The sequence below is a fragment of the Peromyscus eremicus genome, chromosome 18 (genome assembly GCF_949786415.1).
Source record: "Peromyscus eremicus chromosome 18, PerEre_H2_v1, whole genome shotgun sequence".
NCBI lineage: Eukaryota > Metazoa > Chordata > Mammalia > Rodentia > Cricetidae > Peromyscus > Peromyscus eremicus.
In genome coordinates this window covers 1,859,865-1,866,205 of record NC_081434.1, presented here as the reverse complement: position 1 = coordinate 1,866,205, position 6,341 = coordinate 1,859,865, and positions in this window count along the sequence as shown.

Here is a 6,341-nt window from a genome sequence, read left to right as displayed (position 1 = left end):
ACAGCTCAGTGATAAAATATTTGTCTAACCTGTGAACATCCCTGGTTTTGATTCACTGATTAAAAACAAACAAACAAAAAACTATACCAGGTATGGTATGTACACCTCTAATCCCAGCACCTGTAAGGCTGAGGCAGGAGGATTCCACATTTGACGCCAGCTTTGGCTACCTAGTAAGACCCTGTTTCAAAAGCACTCTGCCCACTTCACTGGAGGGATGGCGGAGCGGTTAAGATCAGTAGCCATTCTTTCAGAGGTCACAGGTTCAATTCCCAGCACCCACATGGCAGTTCACAACCATCTGTAACTCCAATTCCAGGAGGTCTGATGCTCTCTACTGGTCTCTTTGGGCACCAGGTGTACAAGTGGTACACAGAAAAACATTCAGACAGAACATCCACACATATAAACCCTTCCCACCGTGAAAAATTGTATCCTCATGTATTGCAAGCCATTGATAATCTAGTAGACTATTCTGCCCTGGATGTGGTGTTGAAAATCTAGGATACCAGCCTTTTGAAACTTCAACACCTGATGTTGAGCTTTCCAGAGTTTAGAAACATTCTTGTCTCAGGAATGCCTTAGGGCATCTGAATGAATAGTTCCATTTTTTGTTATTACTGTTGCTTTATGGAGTTGTGGTGGTGGGGGACACACATAGGGTTTTTTTGTTTTTTAATTTTACTGTGTTTGGAGGTCAGAGGACAACTGTGTATGGGTCCAGAGATCAAACTCAGGTCTTCACACTTGGTGCCACCTCCCCCTCAGATTAAATGACAACTACAACAGTTAACGCTGGGTATGGTGCCACGAACTAGTAATCCCAGCGTTTGTAGAAACAAGGCAGGAGGACAGCTGGGCTTCATAGACCTCGTCTCAAAAAAAAAAAAAAGAATAAAGCCAGGTGGTGGTGGCGGCACACGCCTTTACTCCCAGCACTCGGGAGGCAGAGGCAGGTGGATCTCTGTGAGTTCGAGGCCAGCCTGGTCTACAGAGCGAGATTCAGGAAAGGCGCCAAAACTACACAGAGAAACCCTGTCTCGAAAAAAATAAAAATAAAAGGGCTGGCAAAATGGCTCAGTGGGTAAAGATGCTTGCTGCCAAGACTGACCTGAGTTCAATCCCCAGATCCCACTTGGTAGGAGAGAACTGACTCCCCCAAGTTGTCCTCTGACCTCCATGTGTACACTGTGACCAAAGTACACGTACACAGTAGATAATAAATATCTTTTTTTTTTTTTTTTTTTTTTTTTTGGTTTTTCGAGACAGGGTTTCTCTGTGTAGCTTTGTGCCTGTCCTGGAACTCACTTGGTAGCCCAGGCTGGCCTCAAACTCACAGAGATCCGCCTGGCTCTGCCTCCCAAGTGCTGGGATTAAAGGCGTGCGCCACCACCGCCCGGCTAATAAATATCTTTCTAAAAGTTACAGCATTTTAGGATCTAAAGAGACCTTGGGCTAAGCATGATAGTACATAGTTGTAATGCTAACGGTTGGGAGGAGGATTGCAAGTTCGAGGCCAGCCTGAACACATGGTGAGGCCGTGTCTCAAAAGCAAAAGAACTTGAAGTTGATGTAGTTTGCTTCTGCTCATTATACAGGTGAATAAAACGGGGTCCAGAGAAGCCACAAATCCAGTTCTCAATTTAGTAGTAAAACTGGGTCTGGGCTGGAGAGATGGCTCAGCGGTTAGGAGCACTGGCTGCTCTTCCAGAGGACCTGAGTTCAATTCCCAGCAACCACATGGTGGCTGAAAACCATCTGTAATGAGATCTGGTTCCCTCTTCGGGCCTGCAGGGATATGTGCAGACAGAACACTGTATACATAATAAATAAATAAATCTTTAAAAAAAAAAAAAAAAAAAAAAAAAAAAAAAAAAAAACTGGGTCTAACTTTCCTGACTTCAGTCCAATCTAAAGTAGTTACAAAATACCTTTATTTTAATCTTAATTTTTATTTATTATTATTGAGACAGAGTCTTACCATGTACCCCTGGCTGGCCTGAGTTAAATTTGCTGTATACAACTTAAGTAAAACATAGCTCTCTGAACAGATGAAGATAGGTTTATTCTGTATCCCAGAATCTAATCAATATTTATATGTATAATTCAGCTATCATTTGGCTTAAAAGGGCTTATTGGGAAATGTTATCATTTATACTATTTTCTACAGAGAAATTATTTTACTGTTTAAAATAACCCTGGACTTTTAAATTGTAACCTGTTAAATAACTTTATATACAGATGTATTTATTTATTACATATACAGTGTTCTGTCTGCATGTGTCCCTGCAGGCCAGAAGAGGGCACCAGATGTCATTACAGAGGGTTGCTGGGAATTGAACTCAGGACCTCTGGAAGAGCAGCCAGTGTTCTTAACCCCTGAGCCATCTCTCCAGTCCAAAAATGAACTCTTAAAAAAAAGAAAAAGGCCAGGCGGTGGTGGCGCACGCCTTTAATCCCAGCACTAGGGAGGCAGAGCCAGGCGGATCTCTGTGAGTTCGAGGCCAGCCTGGGCTACCAAGTGAGTTCCAGGAAAGGCGCAAAGCTACACAGAGAAACCCTGTCTCAAAAAACCAAAAAAAAAAAAAAAAAAAAAAAAGAAAAAAGAAAAAAAGAAATGTATTCATGGTCAGGTGGTCATGGCGCACGCCTTTAATCCCAGCACTCGGGAGGCAGAGGCAGGGGGATCTCTGAGTTTGAGGCTAGCCTGGGCTACAGAGCTAATTCTAGGACAGCTGGGGTACAGAAAAAACTTGTCTGGGGAGGGGGGTGGGGGGTATTTGTATAGCATATGTGGACATGTGTGGAGGGCAGAGGGCAACTTTATGAGTCTGTTCCTTCCGCCTTGACATGGTGCTGGGAGTGGGGTTTTCTTTAACCTGCTGAGCCAGCCCAGAGCGTGTGTGAGTGTACGTGTGTGCGTGTGTGCATGCTTGCACACACACACCTGAAACTTATCTATAGACTAAGCTAACCTCAAACTCACATCCGCCTGCCTCTGCCACCCAAGTGCTGGAATTAAAGGAGTATTCCACCATGCCCTGATGAGCCTGTATGTAGTCCTGGCTGTCCTGAAACTCACTCTGTAGTCCAGGCTGGCCTCGAACTCACAGAGATCCACCTGCCTCTGCTTCCCAAGTGCTAGGATTAAAGAATTGCACCACCACTGCCTGGCTAAGCCTATATTCTTTTGTTTTGTTTTGTTTTTGAGACAGGGTTTCTCTGTGTAGCTTTGGAGCCTCTGGAACTCACTCTGTAGACCAGGCTGGCCTCACAGAGATCCACCTGGCTCTGCCTCCTGAGTGCTGGGATTAAAGGTGTACACTGCCACCACCCCAGCTGCCTATATTCCTTATCTTGCAAACCAAGTTATATTTTAGGCCTTAGATGCCTTCTCATTTATTTATCAGTAGTATTTTAGAGCTTCAGTAGATATTTCCAAAAAACAGAGTCTGGATGTAGCCAGGAGATTTTATTATATGAAAAAAGAGTCCTGGGCTAGGTAGTTTGGAACCCTGGTTCCCAGCACCCACGTGGGGGCTCACAACTGTCTAACTCTAGTTTCCGAGGATCTGATGCCCTCTTCTGACTTGCATGGGCCCTAGACACTCCTGTGGCTCATATAAATAAGTTTTTCTTGTAGAAAGAAGATGGAGTCCTTCAGCAGTATCATCCAGTGTCCCCTGCCTGTCATCCAGACAATGTAGAGACTGAGGTGGGCGGAGAACTTGAAACTATGAGTTGGAAACCGACCTATGTAATGAAACGAAATTCCACTAGAGAAAAATCTTTCCTGGCATGTACAACTGTAGCCTGTCATCTTATCACTTGGGAGGGGGAGGCAGGAAGATCTCAAGTTCAAGATCAGCCTGTGCTATATAGAGTAGGATCCTGTCCAGAAAAACAAACTATTTTAAAGGAGATCAAACCCAGGCCTCTGCCCGTGCTAAGCTAGTGATCTACTGTTAAGCTATAGATGTCCTGCTTAGAACTTTTTGCTGTTAAAAAAGACAGCAGAAACAAGGTTCTGTATTACAATTCTTGTTGTTTGTGTGAGGTGAGGCTGATCTGGTACTCCCTGTGTAGCCAGACTTGTCCTGTCACTGACTTGCAAGTTCTGGGATTACAACCATTTGCTGCCATGTTGGACAGGGTTGAATAGCCTGGGGAAGGAAACATTATGTGTTCAATCCCACAAAAACCAGCATATTTTCCTTAATACTCTCTCTGTGTGTGTGTGTGTGTGTGTGGTTATACAGTGCTAGTATTAGCTGTATTGGATTCTATGTAACCCAGGCTGGTGTTTATCTCTAGTCCTCCCACTTCAGCCTCCTAAATGATGAAATTACAGATAGGTGCCATCATGACCAGCATGCTTTCATTTGATCTTGGTAACTCTGGTTTTGAAGAAGGAAGCTCAGAGAGGTTAAGTGGTCTTTCTAGTCAGCGAGGAAGCAAGACTCCACCGCCTAGGATCATCTTAGCCAGTGATCTTTCTGCTACACCTCACTTTATGAAGTAGAGTCTCCTCGTCATCTCTAATAGTTGTATAAAAGGAATACTTCTAAAATGTGTTTGGAAATGACCTCCAAGTTGGAACTCGTGTGTTCCGAGTTCTGATAGTCAGTAGCAGAAAAGCATTACACCCTCTGATCATTTTTCCAGACATCAGTTTTGAGGATGATGGAGGAGGATCCTGAGTTCAAGGCTGAATTGTCTAAAAGATGTGGCGCGTGTTGTAGAGCTGGTAGAGTAGGACTTGCCAATTGTCCGAAATTGTTTGGGAAGCTGAGGCAGAAGGATTGCTTGAGCCTAGGAATTTAAAGCCAGCCTGAGCAATAGTATGGATTCCTACCATTACAAGGAAGATGGCATCCACCTTGTTCACCTTAGTCATTTTAGCTGCTAAGTGGTTTTTTTTTTTTATCATCTTGTATATGTGCTAGGGTGGGTGTCTCCAGTTATATATATATCAGTTATGGTTGTGCAAAGGTTTTACAGATGGGTGAGACTGCATAGTTCTTATCTTTTAAAGTATCTTTATAGCAAGGCATTCTGCTGATGTCTCCAGGACACCATTGACGATCCCTGGGACTAGGGTGTGGCTCCAAGGTAGAACACTTGCCTTCTATGCAGGGTGCCTTGGATTTGATCCCCAGCACCTAGTAAAGCCTGGCAGCTAGACATGGGCTCTGGAATGAGACTGACTTGAGTCTGAATTCTAGCTAGGCCAATTATGAGCAATGGCCCTTGGCAAGATATTTTATCTGAGTTTCCTCCTCTTTAAAGGTACTATTACTACATATTCTAGAGTTGTAAGGATTAATTAAGATGACTCATATACTATAATTAGATAGGAACTTGAAGTGTAAGCACTAAATACATCTTAGCTTTTGTCAGCTGGGCATGGTAGTACATGGCCTTGATCCTAGCTACTCCAGTGGCTGAGATAGGAGGATCAGGAGTTCTGGGCCAACCTGGGCAATTCCTTTGCCTCAAAGTAAATTTAATTTTTCCTCTAGACAGAGTCTCATATACCCCAGGCTGTCCTTGAACATAGACTGTGTAACCAAAGATGACCTTGAACCCCAGATCTTCCTGCTTCCACCTCCCAGATGTTGGGATTATATACATGTCCACCACTCCTGGCTTCTAAACGTTTTAAAAACAGGGCTTTGGTGTAGCTCATGGCTTATCATATGTAAGACTCACGAAACCATGCACATGTTCTTACACACACACACACACACACACACACACACACACACACACACACACACACAGAGCAAGCTACTGTACTAAGTAAAGAAGTTTATTTTACCTATCGCAGAGTTTTAAGAGGTTTCAAGAACTTGCAAGCTCCCATTTGTTTTTGACCACCAGGGGGCACCGTTGTCCCTGTGCATCTTAAATCCTCCCAAGGTCACAATGATGTCAAGTCAGGGCCTTCTCCAATGCCCTTTCTTGTTCTCAATCACTTGGTTATATTTGGACCTAGAATTCCCTTAGCTATTAAAATCATGGCCGTCTTAACTTCCCCACTCATGTTCAGAAAGAGACTCTGAGCTGAGCTAGGGGTGTGGGTTAGTGTTTGAGGATTAATTAGTATAGTATGTTAAAAGCCACTTTTTTTTTTTTTCCGTTTTTTTGAGACAGGGTTTCTCTGTTTAGCCTTGGCTGTGTTGGAACTCACTCAGTAGACCAGGCTGGCCTAGAACTCAAGAGATCCACCTACCTCTGTCTCCCGAATGTTGGGATTAAAGGCCTGTACCACCACTGCCCTGCTTAGAAGCTACATTTTTAATTCCAGAGACTGACACAAAGACTCAGCTTCTGGGAGA